This window comes from Heterocephalus glaber, unplaced genomic scaffold (genome assembly GCF_053883595.1).
Source record: "Heterocephalus glaber isolate CG9 unplaced genomic scaffold, H.glaber_assembly_v1.0 deba00000943, whole genome shotgun sequence".
NCBI classification, from domain to species: Eukaryota; Metazoa; Chordata; class Mammalia; order Rodentia; family Bathyergidae; genus Heterocephalus; species Heterocephalus glaber.
The window spans coordinates 14802685-14824231 of NW_028258175.1; the positions used below are offsets into that span (position 1 = coordinate 14802685).

General features: G+C 41.5%; 1 long non-coding RNA gene across 4 annotated transcripts in view; it reads left to right on the forward strand.

The window, feature by feature from the left end:
• The first annotated feature begins 8605 nt into the window (after positions 1 to 8605).
• LOC147828683 (uncharacterized) overlaps positions 8606 to 21547 on the forward strand; it is a 30561-nt gene continuing 17619 nt past the window's right edge. For 3 of the 4 annotated variants that reach the window (XR_015450505.1, XR_015450507.1, XR_015450506.1), the window contains exons 1-4: positions 8606 to 10349; positions 11875 to 11952; positions 17022 to 17142; positions 19533 to 19585. This is a non-coding gene — a long non-coding RNA (uncharacterized LOC147828683). The remainder of the gene's footprint in view (positions 10350 to 11874; positions 11953 to 17021; positions 17143 to 19532; positions 19586 to 21547) is intronic. The other variant, XR_015450504.1, reaches the window with a different exon arrangement.

Here is a 21547-nt window from a genome sequence, read left to right on the forward strand (position 1 = left end):
TCCATCCCTCAGTGTAGAGGAAAGCTGACCCCACCCCAAGCCCTCTGTGACTGTCCTAGCCTTGGCTGACTTTGTCTCACTAGGCTAATGCTAACATGGGTTTCCACTTCACACTGATGATCCTTTCTGAGCAAGGCAGGCACAAAACTCCGTGCACCTGAGCACTCGGGGCTGGGCTCCAAGCAAAGCAGTCCAAAACCCTCCGTACCCTAGCAGTCCGCAATGTTTGCTGTACTTCCAGCCATGAAGTGGGGGCTGCGGGGGTCGGGGCAGTGGGATAGAGCTCTGACACCTCACAGCCTGCCCCTGTCCAAGCAGGCCCCTTACGTACCCTGAGTGCGAGGGGAAGCACTGCCCATGAGAGGTCATGGCTGGCACTGACATCCAGGATGGGCACTGGGCTGCCTCTCTCACATGTGGGTTCCTCCTGAACATTAGCTGGACACATCTGCGGCCAGAGCCGAGCTAAGGTCGGAAAAGGCTCGGATTGCGGTCCTTTCTGTTGCTAGACCTTTGGAAAGTGGGAAAAGAGCAACAGCTCATCCTCCCCTCTTCTCTGTCTCCCTCCAAGGGGTCAGGATGGGAGACAGCTTCAGAAGGGCACCCAGTTTCGCTGGGTTCTAATACCAAGGAAGTGAGGTTGCATCCTCAATGTTCCGCTTCGTTTAGGGTGAGGAAGTGGCTTAGGACCAAGGGGCAAGGTGCAGTTTGGGTTGTGGTTTTTGTTGGGATTTGGTTGAGTTTTAGGAATACATTTAGGGTTATATTATGGCTGAGGGTGGGAGATTCAGTGTTAGAAATTAGGCCTGCAGTTTACATTGTTGTTCATTTTTATTGTGCAGTTCACAATCATTTGAGGAGTGGCTACATGTACATAACAGAGCTTGAAGGGCCGGGGATTTAGCTCAGTGGCACCATGCCTGCCTCACAAGCACAAGGTCCTGAGTTCAATCCCAGGTACCAAAAGAAAGAAAAACCAAAAAAACCAAGAAACAACTCATAGTACAGCTTATATATATTATGACTTTTAGATTTATATAAAATTAAGATGGCAACTGAGTTCTTCCATTTCCTGTTATTAATGTCGGCCATTAGTCTAGTACATACTGTACAATTAGTGAGCAAATATTGATGTATAATTACTAACTAAAATCCACCTTCACCCCTTGCTTTCCACAACAATCTGCAGTCCCATCCGGGCTGCCACATTGCATTTCATTGTTGCATCCCTCAGACACCTCCTGACTGATATTTTCACAATTTTTCCTTTTTTCGTTTTGTATGAGCTGACAGTTTTGAGGATGACTGATCTGATATCTTATAGAATGACCCTAAATTTAAGTTTTCCTGATGTTTCCTTCCTGATTAGATGAGGGTTACATGTTTGGGTGTGTGGCTTTCCACAGGTGTTCCATGTTCCTGACTGCAACCTCATCCTGGGTTCTCCAGTGCACCTTTGGTTTAACTCTCACAGTTACATGCACTGCCCTCTCAGGGACACCAAGACTGGCCTGCCAGGCCTTCTTTTGAAATTTGGGTGGAAGCCTTTCTGACTCAAATCTTGCATTCTCCATACCAGTGAAAACAGCACCCTGTAGATGACACAAAGTTCTACCACTGGCTCCAAGAACTCCTTAGGCCTTTGTGCATCATGGCTGCAGAAGCATCCATGTGCCTGGATGGCTGAGCACTGTGAACTGAATGAATCCCAGGGAACCCACTGAAGTGGCCCTTCTCAAGCAAGGTGCCCTGGGGCTCTCCTCTCAAAACAAAGTCTTTCCCTTTTGCAACTGTGAGCCTTGGAAAGGTTGGGCCTTGTGGGTTCCTTATGTGTCTTCAAGGCATCTTTTCCATTGTACTATTGTAAAGTTCTTGGATTCTTTTTAATGCCAATCTTTGATCAACCGGGCTGTCCATTGCTCCATCTTTACATGCCTTTCTTTTCATGGGAAACTGAAAAGGTTTTAATGGGCTTTTGCTCCTCATTTTCGGCACAAACCTGGCTAAAAGTAGCAAGCAGCATCCATGCTCCAGCCTGATATTTAGGCTACCTTGATATTTTCTCCATCAGATGAATGATTCTTCCACCCTGAGTATCAGTCTCACACAAATCTCAGGACATGAACACAACATAGTCATATTTTCTGCTGAAACAAAACACACATGGCCTGGATCCAACTGCCACTGGCATCCTTCTTCTCAACTGAAACCTTTTAAGTCTGGCCTTTCTCATCTGCAATCTATCTGCACTCTGGTCTTCTGAGCTCTGCCCAGAACCTTCCATCAAGCTCAGATTATAGCATTCTAGGGCTGCTTCTCCAGCTGGCATCTCCAAACCTTTCCAAACTGCTGTGCACCACTTCCACAGGCCTCTGAACCACCTGGGGAGGTACAGTCGCTGCAGTGACCAGACTTCTTGTACCAACATCTGTATCACCCACTTTCTTGTCCCTGAACACAATACTCAACACTACACATTAAGGGAAGAGAGGTTTGTTTCAGCTCACATTTTGGTTCATAGTTAGCTGGTTCCAGGATGGCAGGATGGCATGTCAGAGGTGCACATTGATAGAAATGCTGCTTGGCTGGTGGTGACCAGGAGGCACATGGTAAAGTGTGGGCCAGGGAGCAAGATACACCCTCCCAGGTCACACCTGCGCTGACCCACCTCTTCCAACCAGGCCCACATCCTGACACCAAGCCTGGCATAGCACCCCCATCACCCAGTCACCCTCTGTAAGCCCTCACCTCTGGGTGCAAGGGGCTTGAGGGGACATCCAGATAGAATTCATAACCTGTAGTTTCCACAAAAGGATGTGATTTCTGATAAGTGACCTAGAATTGTTACAAGAAATCTATGAAATATTTAGAGCATAAAACCTTACAATTTATTGAAGACAATTTTCTTTTCAGTAATGCACATTATGATGCACAGAATGGGAGTTTAGGACTGATGATGAGTCTTTATTTTCATGCTTTGCTCCAATACCCTGTTTTGTTTGCAGTATTAGTTTGGTCCTTGAAGTATTTATAACTGTGGTATGAGCGCACAGATGGGTTTCTGAACTGTGTCTCTTTCCTCATTTCTCTTTTGGTCACTTGTACCTGCATCAACAGTAGATATGAATTTCACATAAGCATTTAATAGTGATAATCAAGAATAGTGTGGATATCAGGGCTATTTCAGTTTAGGTGATCTCAGACTGAATCAGGTGTGGATGTCAAGGATGTGTATAAGTGACATGTGTTTCACACCTAAATGTTTGAATTAGAAATGCAACAAAGAATGGAAGCTGGGACTGTATTGGGTGAGGATTGAGGCAACATAATGTCTTAGGAAGAAGATGGGATGTGTACATTTATGCCCGGGACAGTTGGAACCCTGTAACAGACACTTTTTGTCACGCACAGTTGTAGGAACATCGCAGCTTATTTTGGGAGAACACCTCCACCTTCAACCCAAGACCTCCAATGTGTACTTTTGGGAGTGGATTTTGTTTGGATTAAACCCAATAAGGATAGTCATTTCCACGGTTATACAGGTTGGTTATGAATAAATCATTTACACAAACCCAATCAGAACAAACGTGAAGAATGTTATTTGAAATGATGGAAATGAGAGCCTTCTCATCTTGGGAAACCATCTGAGAGCTGCTACGGCCCGAGGGAAGCCTGGAATAGATAGGAGAAGGTATGCCTAAGAACCCAGAAGTGGAGCCAGGTCTGAGGGAGGAGAACAACACAGTGAATGCTGGAAGTTTTTTAATCCTTCCTGAAGTCAGATGTCAGAAATGAACAAACAAACCAAATTTTCGTTCCTTAAGGCTTTCAAATTTATTTATTCCTTTTACCCTGAAATATTGTTAAATGATATGGGTCCCAAATTCAGCCATAACAGAAGAATGAATTATGGGTGACCTTATTAAAAAATCACTTTAAAATTTATTCCAGTTGAAAAGGATGCATATGGTGCTGTTGGGATGGGAGAGCCCAGTGCCTGTTGTGCCTATGAGGAAGAAAAGGAGCAAGGTAAAGTGGACTGACTAAGGCTGAGTAACCTCTGCCAGGACACTTGCTATGGCTGAAGAGAAAGGCTGAGGCAACGGATGGACATGGGTATGAATGGCCAAAGACATTTGCCGTGGAGACGACCAGGCCCTGAGCAGACAGCAAGGAGTATTGTCAGTGTCTTGAGATCAGCAAAGCAGCAGAGGTCTTGGGGCAGAAGGACTGCAGCTTGCAGACTTAGACAGCCTGACACACCAGTGAGGTCACAATGGACCGCCCTTGCTAGCTGGGGAAGAAATCCCACGAGGACAGGACGTGACTGGGCGCTGTGTGGTGGCTGAGCAGCAGGGGAGTCAGGCCCTCCCAGAGACCGATCAAGCCTTTCTAGAGCTCGTGGAAAGATCAGGACCCCACGGGTCTTGCCAGGTCAGGAGCTCTAGTGTGGCTCAGGTGGGCCCACACCCTCAGGCTGAGGTGGGCACAGGTCCAGCTGGGAAGCTGCCGGGGCCTTGTTGAGAGTGTAAAACACAGCCAGCCCTACTCCTGCACCCGCACACCCTACTGTTTTTGACCACACACCTGGGGCAGGGGCCTAGACCTGTCCAGGACTCATCGGGGACTGCCCCACCATGTCTCCAGAACCTCCCCAAGAGCCAAGGTTGGACCTGCCCCCGAGAGGTGTCACTCACGTGCCGTGCAGGTGTCAAGGCCAGGACCTCGAGGGAAGAGACTTGGTCATGGAGACATGATACCAGACACACACAAGTTAAAGGAAGAGAGGTTTATCTCGGCTCGCGCTTTGTAGAGGTTTCAGTCCCTAGTCAGCAGCTCAAAGGCAGCGCGGCATGGCAGAGGGGCCTGGCAGATAAAAAGCAGCTTTCAGAGAACACAGGCAGTGAGATGAAGGCTTCCAGGCCCTGAACCAGGCAATTTCTCTCAGCCTAGATCCCACCTCTGACAACCCAGGTGTACCATGCCCATGAGGCAATCACCTCCCAGACGCGGCTTGTGAGTGCATGAGGCTCTGCGGACAGGTAGTTATAAACTGTCCCCGAGGGAGAGGGATGGGAGGGTGACCTGGGGGCAGCAGGAGAGGAGGGCATTCCTGCAGGTCAGCTTCCCAAGCTGGAGCTCTCTCCTCCTGGGACTGGAGCAGGCAGGCCCTGCAGTGACACCAAGCGGCCACCGGAGGGAAGCAGAGCCCTGCGCTGAGATCAGGCCCTGAGGTTGCCAGGGGCCCCAGCTCTGCCGGTATTGTATGAGGATGCATAGCATAAAGAGAATATGTTCGTATATTCGTGCTTATTTCTACCACCTTATTCTCTCTTCCTCTCTCTCTTGCTTTCTCTAAGTAGGCTTGAAGCTTTTCCTTATTTCTTCAGAAGTAATTCACCTCACTGTTTCTTTTTCAGAGAGAGAGATAGAGAGAGAGAGAGAGAGAGAGAGAAAGAGAGTGTGTAGGTCTTGCTGAGTGTCTGAGATCTGAGATTGGTGGGAAGCACCACCATGCCTGACTTTTCCTTTTCTCTTGCAGTTAGGAGTGATGTATCTGGTTTCTGGTGTTTCCCTAGTGACCGTAGAAATCACCCCCTGAACTTTTGCTTGTTCAATTCAGGTCTTTAAATGTCTTGATGAACTTTTGTTTGGAAGAGGTTTAGCTTCCAGGAAAACTGAGAGAATGCCGGGCTGGCACAGCTCAGAGCGAGGGCGGGGACCTAGGCTCCCCAGAGGGCAGAGCATCTCCATCAAGCACTGGGGACTCCTCTGCATGGGAGGACCCTGCCCCTTCCCGGTTATCTGATGGTTTGTTCCTGGGGCCAGAGTGACGCCCCGCTGGGATCCTTGCCCTGAGGGCTCCGCTGGGCACCTGAGCTGAGCTCCGCAGTGGCACAGGCGGGTCTCAAGTGAGCTGTTCGCTGCCCTGGCGCTCTGCCTTCCTGTGGCCCGGGGCCTTCCGCGTCCTGCAACAGGCACTTCCTTCCTCGTCCCGAAGGCCTCTCTGGGACCCCGGCTGCGCTGACAGGGACAGTGAATTCCGGGCTGCGCTGGTCCCGGCTTCCCTGTGCCTGGATGCCTGAGCACTGTGTACTGAATGAATCCCAGGGAACTCACTGAAGTGGACCTTCTCAAGGAGGGTGCCCTGGGGCTCTCCTCTCAAAACAAAGTCTTTCCCTTTTGCATCTGTGAGCCTTGGAATGGTTGAGCCTTGTGGGTTCCTTATGTGTCTTCAAGGCATCTTTTCCATTGTCCTATTGTAAAGTACTTGGATTCGTTTAATGCTAATCTTTGATCAACCAGGCTCTCCATTTCTCCACCTTTCCATGCCTTTCTTTTTGGGGGAGATGGAAAAGTTTTTCAATGGGCTTTTGCTCCTCATTTTCGGCACAAACCTGGCTAAAGGTAGCAAGCAGCATCCATGCTACAGCCGGATATTTAGGCCACATTGATATTTTCTCCATCAGATGAATGATTCTTCCACCCTTAGTACCAGTCTCACACACATCTCTGGACATGAACACTATATAGTCATATTTTCTGCTGAAACAAAACACACATGGCCTGGATCCAACTGCCACTGGCATTCTTCTTCTCAACTGAAACCTCCTAAGTCTGGCCTTTCTCATCTGCAATCTATCTGCACTCTGGTCTCCTGAGCTCTGACCAGAATCTTCCATCCAGCTCAGATGATAGCATTCTAGGGCTGCTTCTCCAGCTGTCATCTCCAAACCTTTCCAAACTGCTGTGGATCACTTTCACAGGCCTCTGAACCACCTGGGGAGGTACAGTCGCTGCAGTGACCAGACTTCTTGTACCAACATCTGTATCACCCACTTTCTTGTCCCTGAACACAATACTCAACACTACACATTAAGGGAAGAGAGGTTTGTTTCAGCTCACATTTTGGTTCATAGTTAGCTGGTTCCAGGATGGCAGGATGGCATGTCAGAGGTGCACATTGATAGAAATGCTGCTTGCCTGGTTGTGGCCAGGAGGCGCATGGTAAAGTGTGGGCCAGGGAGCAAGATACACCCTCCCAGGTCACACCTGCGCTGACCCACCTCTTCCAAACAGGCCTGCATCCTGACACGAAGCCTGGCGTAGCACCCCCATCACCCAGTCACCCTCTGGAAGCCCTCACCTCTGGTTGCAAGGGGCTTGAGGGTGACATCCAGATAGTATCCATAACCTGTAGTTTCCATAAAAGGATGCAATTTCTGATAAGTGATCTAGAAGTGTTATAAGAAATCTATGAAATATTTAGAGCATAAAACCTTACAATTTATTGAAGACAATTTTCTTTTCAGTAATGCACATTATGATGCACAGAATGGGAGTTTAGGACTGATGATGAGTCTTTATTTTCATGTTTTGCTCCAATACCCTGTTTTGTTTGCAGTATTAGTTTGGTCCTTGAAGTATTTATAAGTGTGGTATGAGTGCACAGATGGGTTTCTGAACTGTGTCTCTTTCCTCATTTCTCTTTTGGTCACTTGTACCTGCATCAACAGTAGATATGAATTTCACATAAGCATTTAATAGTGATAATCAAGAATAGTGTGGATATCAGGGCTATTTCAGCTTAGGTGATCTCAGACTGAATCAGGTGTGGATGTCAAGGATGTGTATAAGTGACATGTGTTTCACATCTAAATGTTTGAATTAGAAATGCAACAAAGAATGGAAGCTGGGACTGTATTGGGTGAGGATTGAGGCAACATAATGTCTTAGGAAGAGGATGGGATGTGTACATTTATGCCCGGGACAGTTGGAACCCTATAACAGACACTTTGTGTCATGTGTAGTTGTAGGAACATCACAGTTTATTTTGGGAGAACACTTCCACCTTCAACCCAAGACCTCCAATGTGTACTTTTGGGAGTGGATTTTGTTTGGATTAAACCCAATAAGGATAGTCATTTCCATGGTTATACAGGTTGGTTATGAATAAATCATTTACACAAACCCAATCAGAACAAACGTGAAGAATGTTATTTGAAATGATGGAAATGAGAGTCTTCTCATCTTGGGAAATCATCTGAGAGCTGCTATGGCCCGAGGGAAGCCTGGAATAGATAGGAGATGGTATATCTGAGAACCCAGAAGTGGAGCCAGGTCTGAGGAAGAACAACACAGTGAATGCTGGAAGTTTTTTAATCCTTCCTGAAGTCAGATGTCAGAAATGAACAAACAAACCAACTTTTCGTTATTTAAGGCTTTCAAATTTATTTATTACTTTTACCCTGAAATATTGTTAAATGATATGGGTCCCAAATTCGGCCATAGCAGAAGAATGAATTATGGGTGACATTATTAAAAAATCACTTTAAAATTTATTCCACTTGAATAGGATGCATATGCTGGTTAGTTTGTTCATTTCTGACATCTGACTTCAGGAAGGATCAAAACCTTGCAGCATTCACTGTGTTGTTCTCCTTCCTCAGACCTGGCTCCACTTCTGGGTTCTTAGGCATACCTTCTCTTATCTATTCCAGGCTTCCCTCGGGCCATAGCAGCTCTCAGATGATTTCCCAAGATGAGAAGACTCGCATTTCCATCATTTCGTATACCATTCTTCACATTTGTTCTGATTGGCCTTTTGTAAATGATTTATCCATAACCAACCTGTACAACCATGGAAATGACTGTCCTTATTTAGTTCAATCCAAAAAAATCCACTCCTGAAAGTACAGGTTGGAGGTCTTGGGTTGAAGGTGGAGGTGTTCTCCCAAAATAAGCTGGGGTGTTCCTACAACTATGCATGACAAAAAGTGTCTGTTACAGGGTTCCAACAGTCCCTGGGCATAAATGTACATGTCCCATCCTGTTCCTAAGACAATATGTTGCCTAAGTCATCACCCAATACAGTCCCTTAGCCTGTTAAATTATTAGAGTAGAAAAGGTGTCTGATTTTGGAGATGTTTCTGAGAATCACTAGGACCTCTTGGCTATATATGGACAAGGAGAAATTGAAGACCCCCGAGGTTTCTAGCAGGAGATTCTGGGTGGGTAGTAAGACTGCCAACTGGGAGAGGGAATTTAATAAGAGCAAGGCAGGGGTAAAGTTGAAGAGATTGATATTTGCCATGCTGTAATAAAAGACCCTATGGAGATTCCATGGGGAACAGGAACCAAAAAAGAAAAAAGGCCCTTAACTGCAATGGGGGAAAAGGTATTTTTATAGTGGAGAAAGCTGGAAGACACCACCTCAACCAAAAGATTAGTCAACACCAAGTCCTATGACATGCCTTCTGAGACAACACAGCCACAGGGATGCAAACCTCATCACGTATGAACTTCTGCCACCAATTCATAACCTGATTCTGAGATAACAGGAGATAACACAGAATAGATGGACACATTATACAAAACAACCACCCTGTCTTCTTAAAAAATGTCAATGCCAGACCTGGGGATTTAGCTCAGTGGTAGAGCACTGGCCTAGCATGGAGGAAGCTCTGGGTTGAATCCCAAATGCTACAGAACAACCTCAAAATGTGTATGTCATTAAAGACAAACTGAAAAACTGATTATGGCAGCACAACTCATAAGAGAGAAATCTTCTAAGCAGCCTTTATGTCCATCAAGGCATGAATGGATATAGAAAATATGGTCTTTACACAAGTGGTGTATTATTACTATGTCATATAGAAGGATTATCTTGAAGGAAACCTGGTAGGAAATTTGTAGGAAAATAGATGCACCTTGAGACCATAATGTTAAGTGAAATAAATCAGACATACAGGCTTAAATATGACATGGTTTCTCTTATATAAGAAACCCAAAATATAAATAAAGAGGAAAATAAAATAAAAATCAGAGAGATAGATCTTTTGCAAAAGGGAAGGGGACCAAGAGATGAATGGAGGAGAAAAAAGATGAAGGGAAAGGAATGGAAAAAGAATGAAGAAGTGTTATGTACATGTACCAACTCCCCACGAGGAATTCAATCATTATGTACTGCAATAATGTACTAATAAAACTTAATAAAGAAAAATGACACAATAGCAAATTGCAGTGTGTGGTCCTGGGTGGGGTCTTGCATCAGGCAGATAAACTGCCATAAAAAAACCCCCCACTATTGAAGTTCTCTTACAGCCTAGTTGAACTCGTAGGACTCTAGGCGTTGATGTCAAGGCATTTTTTTGCGCCTCCTTCAGTACTACTTCCTGCACATGCGCACTCTTTGGTACCTGCGCCACAATGGGCATGCGTTTTAAGAACCTCCGGGCACTTCCCAACTGGCGCGCACTTGGCGACCGTTAACAGTACCTTCCCGTGCGGCTGCGGCGCTGGACTGCGGCGGTGGAGTCTCAGTCCTGGGAGAGGTTTCTAAAACTGACGTATGTAAAAAATGTGATTGAGGCCCAGTCCTCCAGACCCCTCTGTACTGAACAAGCTTTGCGGGCTTTGCCTCCTCATGTCTCCATTCATTCCTTTGGTTTGGCTGTAGGTTGGAAGGGAGGGAAGGGGCCTGGCCCGCAACGCGCCATTGTCAAGCTCTCTCCTGGTGGTACAGCTTTCCGCAGGTTCAGACTCAGAGCGGGGGAGGTTTTCCCCAAGACTATGTCCTAGCAGCCTTAGAAAAAGCAGGTAGAGCCACAGAGTAGACATCCAGTGTATGGGTTATTGGCATGTTTAAAAGATTCCAGAACAAACGGAAGTCTTTTTAAAGTTGAGGGAAAACATTCAATGATCGGTTTGAAAACACCTAGCCCTAGCCAAAGTAAAACTGACAAATCTATCCAGGACCAGGGTATAAGCAACCAATGTTTTAAATTTCGAAGGTAGGGGCCAGGGGTTAGCGCAACAGTGCCGCACCTGCCTGGCAAGCTGAAGGTCCTGAGTTCAATTCTTGGTACCAAAAAAAAAAAAAAAAATCAATGGTAAAAAATGTCAAAGCTTATCGGAAAGAATAAAAAAATTAAAAAGGAAAAATTATATAAGGCTTTGGTTGAGTGTCACAGGGTAGAGAACTCACAAGACTCTCACTGTGCATGTGTGTGTAATAGTGTGTAATATTTTTAAGGGGAAACCAATAATTATCAAGTCATGTATGAAAGCCTCAATTAATGATACAAGAGATAAGAAACTCCCTCCCTCTGATAAAATTAACTCCTAGATGCACTACAAATATCTGAAAGATTAATAAAAATTTTTGAAGTAGCGGTGCATGGTAGAAGTCCTGATGGTGAGGATAACATTTCAATTAGGATGTAAGTCCAAAACGACTGTTTTAAATGTTTTAAAAGCACTACAAACATTAAAAACCAGCAGTTCACCATACTAATAAATGTCTGGAAGTGCACAGACACCACTTTGAGCACCTCTTGTAATGGTAGAGGCCAAAGGTAACTTACGTTAATCTCATGATGTCTCAATAAATTGAGTATTAAAATATTTATTTTTCTTTTCTGAAGTATATATACTTTTTTTGGTGGACTATATGTGAAAACATCATGTTGTACACTTTAAATATGTATAATACAAACATGAGTGTTTCTAAGAACTTTTACTTGTGATTGAAACATTTTAACTATATGAAAGACATTTAAAAATACACACGTATGTGCAATTCCAGTATCTCAGTGACATAATTTCTCATTTGTTTGAAATTTTTTAATATTTTTATCCATATGAACATATTGCTAAGTTGATAAAACTATATTTTATGCACTTATACATTTTACAGATTTTGTAACAATAATTTGGAACTATGCCTCCTTTTTCACTTTTTTGTAGAATTTTTAAGAGCTGTGTTACATCCACTGTATTTGTATATTACATGTTTTATTTAATCATTTTCTTATTACTAGATGCCAGTGCTATTTTTTGAAATTATAAATAACTCTGCTCTATGCCACACAGAGGGGTGCCTATAATCCTAGAATCAAGAGGCTGAGACAGGAGGATTTTGGAGAGTGCAGCGCCAGTCTGAGTGACATAGTAAGTATAAGGCCATTTTAGATTACACCACAAGATCCTATCTCAAAAAAGCAGGCAAAGAGGGCCTGGGATTTAGCTCAGTGGTTTCGCCACCTGCTGTGCAAGCACAAGGACCCGAGTTCGATCACTGGTACCAAAAAAAAAAAAAAAAGCAAAGAAACAAAAGCTAAGTCTGCTTTGAGTATATTTTTGTATATGGATTTTTCTCCTTTAAAATTTTCATACTTCTTTTATTCCAAGGTATACATATTCTTTTATTGTGTATCAAGTAATATTTTAGTATATTTGGTTTTTCCTTTTTAAAAATTATTGAATTGATATAAAATTCTAAAGTTGAAACTTAGAATTGGAGAAATAGAGCAACCCTAAATATAAATTTGGAATAGGGGACTTACTAAGTCAAACAAATTTATGATACTTGATAAGTATATTCAAAATGTCTCCTTAAACTGTTTTGCCAGTAACATCAGCATGGGTGTGTGCTGCAGGTTTTCTATAGCTTTTCCAACATATGTATTTTCCTGATTTTTAATAGTTTTAATAGATGTCAATTATTTCCTTATTATTATATGACTTAATTTAACTAGTTTACTCTATGTGAAAAAGTTATAAATGTAAAGAGAACAAAAGACAAAATTTGAAGTCATTTAAAAAATCAGATACAAACACTTTGATGTTTCGTCAGTAACTTTGTGGAGAAAAAGTCAGAGTTCTTGGCTCTTATCTTTCCATATGTTACATCTGTTCCTCTGCCACATGCAAAACTGGAAGAATTCTGGACAACTGCTTTATAAAATCAAAGAAACTTTAGCTAGATGAACCATTAAGAATCATCTGGTTAGGGACCAGGGATTTAGCTCAGTGGTTCCACTGCCTGCCTTGCAAGCACAAGGTCCCAAGTTTGATCTCCAGTACAGAAAAAAAAAAAAAAAAAAGAATCATCTGGTTAAACCCTTCATTTTAATAAGATTAAATAAAAACCCATTGAGATTCAAATTATTCAAGATTTTTCAATTAGTAGGTGCCAGGGTGCAATTTAAGACCAAGGTTCCAGACCTTTCTATCAGGCATGCTGCCTTTCTGATGCAAATTCCATCTAGGGGCTAATCATGTACTTACAGTTGTCCTTGACATTTAGGCTAAGTGTAAAATTTAGGCTTAGTGTACTAATTCTTACTAAATCAAATAAGAGAGTGAATTTCTGTGGTCTTGGACTTATGAGTATAAAGCCAAACCTATATCTGAATAGGTTGCACAAAATGAGAAGCACATTTCATGAACTGTCTCTAATAGGCTTATGCAAAGAATTCTGCAGAAGGTGTCTTAAGCATAGTAATTCCAATGGCAGGTGAAATCCTCTGGAAGACTGGATCATCAGGATCTTGATTTTTTTCTTGCTGTTGATTGTCTTGTTACCTATTCAATATGAGTTTGTTCACCATTTCTAGGCCAAATTAGGAACTGAATTTTACAACTGAAGAAAAGCACCCATTTATCGTATCACCTTTATCATTGCATTTTCAATCTTCCTGGTTTATAAAATGTTCCCACAACCAGTAACACGAGTCTCAGACTTTAATAATCTTTGACAGCAAAGGGCATATTTCAGATTCGAGCCCAGCTTCCATGGTGTAAGCTCAAATCAGCAAAACTGCAGAAAACTGTCCTTCCTCAAATTATTTCCCTGTTTCTAATGTCCCCAGGTTAGTGCCTAATGAATATTCAGGCCCAATAACTTTTGACCCCTGCTTTTTCGTCTTTCTTCTGGGCAGTAATGCTGCTGGATATCACTGTCTTCCCCTGATGACCACTGATGATTCATCCTATTATGGTCTCCAAGCAAGGTCATTCCTTCTCCAAATTCCTCATATCTAAAATGTGCTAAAATCATCCACTTTATCTTGAAAATCAAGGAAAAGAAACTTAAAACAGAATAATTTACAACAGCCAGGAGAATTAGATAGGTTTAGAACTGACACATCCAAACTGAAACTATGAAACCCTGCCTCATTCCCACATCCATCCTCTGGTAGGGAGGCAGATCAGGGAGGCAAGAGACAGGCGACACTGGGTACCTCCCTACTTTGGGACTGAGGTCCAATTTTTCCCATCTTAGAGAAGGAAGTTCTCCAAACTGTTTCAACCTGGGCCTGGCATTGTTTTACTGCCCTGGAATGTGTTCTTCCCATGATGACTGACAAAAGAAACATCCATACTCTTGGGGGTAGTGGAAACCCTGTATTTGCTTCACAGCTTACACAAGATAATCACAATAGTAGGTTGTATATATTCTGAAGTTTGGGCTATACATTCTTAAATGTATGCCTTTACAGGAAAAGAAGTCGTACTCCCTATTGGGTTATCTTGTTCTTTGGGAGCTGCTTTACAACTTTGTGAATGATTGATAATAGATAGAAATGCAAAGCATTTATTGTTTATAAACACCAAATTATTTCCTGTCTGACAGAGGAGAGAAGCTCAGTCTCTCTCTCCTATGATGGAAAAGCCAATCTTGCCTCAATTTGCATATTCATTTCACTGTTCTTCCCCTAGACATTGGACCCTCAAGGTACGACTGGCCTGACATACGAACAACTTGGGTTAATTAGGTTAATGGACCTAAGTCTGCCTTTTGTTATCTATAGTGTGCACCCAGGTAAATATTCAGATCTCAGCTGTATTGATTTACAACCAACTTGAGTTACAAACAGTCCTTGGAAACCGATTGAGTTTGTAAATCAAGAGTCCACTGTATTTGTGTCTATTCTTTGTTTTTTTTGGGTTTTTTTGGTACCAGGGATCGAACTTGAGTCCTTGCGCTTGTGCAGCAGGCAGCAAAACCACTGAGCTAAATCCCTGGCTCTTGTGTCTATTCTTTGGATTCTCTTTTAAACTGGTTAATCCCTTAACATTTTTCAAATTAATGAGCAGAGTAAAATCTTTAACAAATGTTTATTTTTGTATAGGAGAATCATGATTTTATCATTTAAAAATTATCTTTTAACACCATGTATGAGATCCTAAAATATTGTTACTCTTTGCTACCTTAAATCTAGTTATATAAATCTCATTATATTTTCCTATCAATATGAAGAATCCAAAGAATCCAACTTGTGGGTATTCTCTCCTTGCATAACACACACACACACACACACACACACACACAGTACGCATACCCATAAACACAACCCCCCAAAATAAGCAATAATGGTTATCCATAAAACAGTTGAACATCCATGTGTAAGAAGCAAACATTCTCTAGTGCATGGAAGACACAGTTCTGATGATCCATCAGGCAGAATGTGTACTATCTCAGCTTGAATGGTCTATTTGGGTTACTTCCCCATTTTCAGGAGTTCTTCAGGAATGTAGAATAGATGGTTTCTATTTATACCCCGGATTTTTCTTGGCACTGTTAACATTTTGGCCCAGACACTTCTTCAATGTGGGAGCAGTCCTGTGCACTGTGGGAAGCTTAGCAGCTTCGCTGGCCTCTACCCACTAGATGGCAGTGTCACATCCCCCAAATGGCTCCAGACACTGCCCTGGCCAAAATTGCTCCACTTGAGAATCCCTGATGTATTTTATGAAAGGACACACAAAATAACTTATCCTATAGAAGAGGGAGGATCTCTCCAAAGACGTCTGTATACTCAATTAACATATATCAGCATGGATGGGTCTCAGTGGTAATGTTGTGTGATCACAGCAAGTTACAGAATGATTTGAACAGCATGACCATATTTATGTAAATTTTAAAATCACAAAACTTACAGTGTATATTGCTTATAGGGCCATGGATGTGGGGTGAAAATCATAAAACCGTGAACATGAGTAGACACCAATTTAATGAGTGTCATTTTGTTTGGGAAAACAGGAAGGAAATTAGGATAGGTTATGTTTAAAAGAAAAGTCAGCTCTTTATAATGTTTTTCTCACTTTCAAAATAGGTCAAAAACACTATTGCAAATATTACCTTTTTTGATCCAGCTAACTTATATGAAGACATTGTTATTCTACAAACTTTATTTTACAGAAAAATCCATAAAAAGATATGAAACATGAAGCTTAAATTTTATATAGTACTTTGATGCTGTTATTTTTCAATCATCTGTTTTATATTGTTCATATGACTGCTTGCCTTCCTAATTAAGAGTAGCTTTGAATTGGCAGTGTTTTATACAGCAATTTTCTGGTTCAGACTCTAATGACAACCATAATATAAATGTTCTGACCTTATATTTGTGGAGTGCTTTATCTTTTCTCAGTACTCTTACATCTGTCTTCTCATTTTGTGTTCACAATTTTTTTCACCATCAGTCTTAGTTTCAAATATATTCACCATGTTAATGCAGGTTTCATCTTTCTATTGCAGTTACCTTAAGTTTGGGTTACTGACCCTGAGATACCAGATCCCAGGGCAGTTTACATAGGAAGTGACCCACGAAACACTGGTAGGTAAAGTGAGACAGGGAGAGAAAGAAGTTAAGAGGCAGCACGTGTAGAGCAGCTTACTGTTTAGGGGTATTGAGGCTCAATTTGACTCCTTTGTGTAAACTCCTGTGGATGGCTTTCACAATAGAAAGACACAGTGAGTCATTTGTGATAGAAGTTCACAAAACCAGAAGTACTTATTATCAAGCCCTTTACAAGCATAATTGGCTAACCTGTGCTCTAGAGCATAAAACTGGGGAAGCATCCATATTTTCAAGAGTTCTGAGAGTTTCCAGTGTGAAGAAATGTGCAAGAAGGAAAATATCCATAAACATTTCATTTTTAAAGAAGTAGGTTAGGGACAAAATAGTATTTCTATAAGAACAAATATTGATCATTTGCCCTAAAAAATGATCAAGATCCAAGCAGACACTTGAGACAGTTATAACTCTACTATGGAATGTGTTGGAAACAGTTCAGGCTTAGGAAATAGTGATCATTCATTGTGCCAAACAACAACTAATTAAAGATTATGGTAGTAATCAGCCAAGACTATGTTCAGGCTGGGAACAGGAAGAGATAGTGGTTGCCAATAATGACTGCAGAAAACTAACGAAGCTTACCTGTCATTCCAGGAGAGGAGAAAACAAAAACAACAAAACTAAAATCCGTGAATGAAAGGGAACATGTAGTGTTCCCTTCCTGTGTCCTCAGGGTGATAAGGAAGACCAGAGAAGTAAAATCTACCTACTGCAGGTAGGTTTAGAAGGTATCTAAAAGTGATGGCTATTTTTGTTAAATTAATAGACTGGTTTTTAGAATTTAGTTTTACAGAAATTTGAGTCAATAGTACAGGGTTCCCATAGATTTTCTTCTCCACAGTTTCCCTTAATAGTAACATCTTGCATTAGTGTGGTACATTTGATACAGTTAAGGAACCAACACTTTTATATGTTTTATTAAGTAAAGACTATAGTTTACATTAAGGTTCACTCTATGTGGTGTAATTCTATGAATTTTGACAAATGCATAATGTTATATATCCATCCTAATAGTATTGTGTGGAATAATTTCTTTACGCTGAAACTTCCCTGTTCTTCATATATTTACACCTCCCCCCCCATTCGCCCCCAAACCTAATAACCTAATAACCTGGTGACACCTGATGCTTTCTAGTGTATACCTATATCTATATCTACATCTACATCTATATATGTGTGCTCACACTGCAAGGAATTGAACACAGGTCCTCCAGCATGGTAGGCAGTGCTCTACCATTGAGCTCTAAACTCACTCCCTAGCCCAAGTGCCTGTAATTTTGCCTTTCCCAGATGTCATACAGTTGGAGTAATACAGTAGGGAGGATTTTTAGGCCAAATACTTTCAATTAGGAATATGTACGGAAGGCTTCTCCATGCATCTCCCCCTGCCCCTTACTGGAAGTTGAATACAGGAAGCACTGAACTTCATTCTTAACCCTTTTCAATTTTATTTTGAGATCTGATCTCACCAAGTTACCCAAGCTGGTCTCGAACATGTGGTCTTCTTGCCGCATCCTTCTAAGTACCTGAAGTTAACAGCATGTGCCACGACACCTGGCTTCTTTGCATGTATATTTCCTTTTGTTTTGTTGCTGATATTCAGTCCTGGAGATTGAACCCAAGGCCTTGGACATACTAGGCAAGCAGGCTACCACTACACTACATACCAGCCCCTCTTTTGATGTTGATATTGCTTTTTTCATTGCTTCATGATGTTCCATTGTATGACTGTACTAATGTTTGTTCATCCGCTCACTTATTGATATCCTTTGGTTGTTTCTAGTTTCTGGCGTTTTATTTCTCCTCTATGTTTTGTAGATTGTATCTTGCAGGGAATTGGTCCATTTCATTTAAATGATCAAATTTGTGACATAGTGTAGCTGATCCACCCCACTGGCCAAGTCAAGCCTTCTACTGGGACCTAGGCCTGGTACTTTGTTCTTCTTGACCTGGGGGCAAGCAAGGATGAATGACAAAGAGACGTGACTCAGTTTAACTTTGGGCAGCCAGGGGGTTCTTGCCTCTTAGGAGCCCCAGCATCTGGCTCATCTTGGATTCATTCACCTAAACACTGGTACAAGCAATCAAAGTAGCACAAGGTTCATCTGCTTTCCAATATCCACTAGTACATACTCCGGTAAACAACTTAATCTTAGGTGTTCTGGCTTTTCCCTGGAACCCGCAATATGGAGTCACCCTGAGTGCAGCCTTTCTCCTTTGTGCTCAGAGAGGCCAGTTAGGCCTCACTTCTCTGGTCTCTGACAGCATAGAGTTGTTCAGAATACTGTTAATTATCTTCTTCATTTCAAGGAGCTCGGTATTGATGTCCTCTCTTGTTTATGATATTAGTAATTGACCTCTTTCTCTCTTTGTCTTGATGAGCCTGGTTAGGATTTATTGATTTCATTCATCTTCAAAGAACCATATTCTGCTTTTAGCAATATTTAAATTTTTTTTAAATTTTTGGATTGTATTGATTTATGCACTAATTTTTATTGTTTTTTTTCTTTTGTTTGCATTTATTGTATTTCTTTCTTTATTTTGGTACTGGGGATCGAACTTGGGACCTTACACTTGTGAGGCAGGTGGCGGAACCACTGAGCTCAATCCCTGGCCCTTGCATTCATTTTATATTGCTCTCATTTGTGTAGCTTCCTAAAGTGGAAGCTTAGATTACTGTTTCTTTTTTTCTAACACTATGCTTTCAATGTTATCAATTCTCCTCTCTGCACTGGTTTTGCTGCCTTCAACATGTTTTGATAATTTGTCTTCTCATCATTTACTTTAAAATAGTTTAAAGTTTCTTGAGACTCTCCTGATGAATGTTATTTGGAAGTGTGTTACAGTCTAAATATTTTGGGAATTTTCTAGCTATGTCTCTATTATTGATATCGAGCTTAATTTCATTGTAGTACAAGAACAAACTAGGATTTGTTAACATCCGTCCTGTGGCCTAGAATGGGGTCTGTCTTAGTAAATGTTCCCTGTGAGCTTCAAGAGAATGTGTTCTGCTTTGTTGGATGAAGTATTTAGGAAATGTCAGTTACATCTGATGAATTGATGGTGGCCTTTCATTCAACTGTGCACTTCCATTTTTTCTTTCAGCTGCAAACATCGATTACTGATTGAAGAGTGCTGAAGTTTCCAACTATAATAAGGTATGTGTCTATTTCTTCTGGTAGCTCTAATGGTCTTTTCCCCCCTATATTTTGAGAATCAGTTGTTCAGGTGCATATATGTTAAGATTTACTATGCCTTCTTGGAGAGCTGACTCCATTTATCATTATCTAGTACAATTCTTTATCCTTGAATCTTTCTTGAAGTCTGCTTTGTCTGAAATTGATATTGCTAGTTCAGATTTCATTGGGTTGTGTTGCCATGGTATATCATCTTTCTCTATCCTTCCACTTTTACATATATCAAATGGAATTATGTAGACTAGAAAAGCTATACTTGAATTTCTTTCAAAAGTATACTCTGACAGCCTTTACATTTAAATTGATATATTTAGGTTATTCATATTAAAAATAATCATTGATATAGTTCAGTTAATCTCTACCGTGCTTGTGTTTTCTAGTCATGACAGTTTTTCATTTCTTTAAAAATCTTCCCTCATTTCTCTTCTGTTTCTTTGTTAATTTTTAAATTTTAAGTTCTTTTATTGGTACATTTTAGGTATACAGTTCATTTCCATTTATCATTGGGTGTTTGTACCTGTACATGATGTACCTTGGTTCTTATTATTTTTGTTTCCCCATTACCTGTGTGCCCTTCAACCCCTCCACCCTTCCCTATTTCCATAGACATCATTTCCATTTATTTTTTCTTTTCTCATAGTTTTTTCTTTCCCTCTTTATCTTTCCTGTTCCCCTCCCTTCACCCCTTCGTCGTTGGACCTTTTTTCCTATCTCAAATGATCAATTATTCATTTTAATCATTTGAACCCTTGTTTACATTCTCAGTTTCTCACACTAGTGAAACGATTTGGTATTTACACATGTGTGTCCTGTCCTATTTATTTCACTTAAGAGCATGGCCTTGATATACATCCATTTAGCTATCAGTGACTGTAGTTTTTCACTCTTTATGGCTGAGTAGTACTCCATTTGATTAAAAACCCCCACCTTTTCTTTATCCAGGTTCCAGTTGATGGGCACTCGGGCTGCTTCCAAGCTTTAGCTATTACAAACTGTGCCGCTAGGAACATGGGGACACATGTTTCATTGTGGTATGATTCTTTAAATTCTTTGGGGAAGATACCCAACAGGGGACTATCTGGGTCCAATGGGACCTCTAGCCCTAGTTCTTTGAGGTATCTCCATACTGATTTCCACAGTGGTTGCACCAGTCTACACTCCCACCAGCAATGGAGAAGGGTTCCTTTCTCCCCACACCCCAGCCAGCATTTGTGATTGGATGTTTTCTTGATAGCAGCCATTCTTTGTGGTGTGAGGTGGAATCTCAGTGTTGTTTTCATCTGCATCTCTTGAATGATGAGTGATGTTGAACATTTGTTCATATATTTGTTTGCTGCTTTTACTTCTTTGAGAAATGTCTGTTCCCTTCAGGTGCCCATGTTTGAATTGGGTCTTTGAATCTGGGGGGTCAGATTTTTTTCAGTTCTTTATATATTCTAGAGAGTAGTCCTTCTGCCATTTTTCTTGCCTTGTTTCTTTAATGAATACATTTTCTCTCTTCTCTTAGCATATCAATTATACCTTTTAAAAATGTGAGTGTGGGACAAGGATTTAGCTCAGTGGTTCTGCCGCCTGCTGCGCAAGTGCAAGGACCAGAGTTCAATCCCCAGTACCAAAAAGAAGAATTAAATAAATAAAAATTTAAAAAAAGTTAGTGCTTGTCATAGAGTTCACAATATATATTTACAGCTTATCTAAGACCACCAAGTCTAAGTTGTTAGTTTCAAATAACACTATACTGCTTCTCTGCTAACATAGGTACCTTAGAGTGGAGCATTCTCAATTCCCCCATGCTGCTACTCCCTATGCCAGTGGTGGCAACCTATGGCACTTGTGCTGCAGCAGGCTGTTTGTATCATTGAAAGCTATAAAAGTTTCACCATCCCTGCCACTGTTGCTGTCACCGATTCCACTCATTTATAA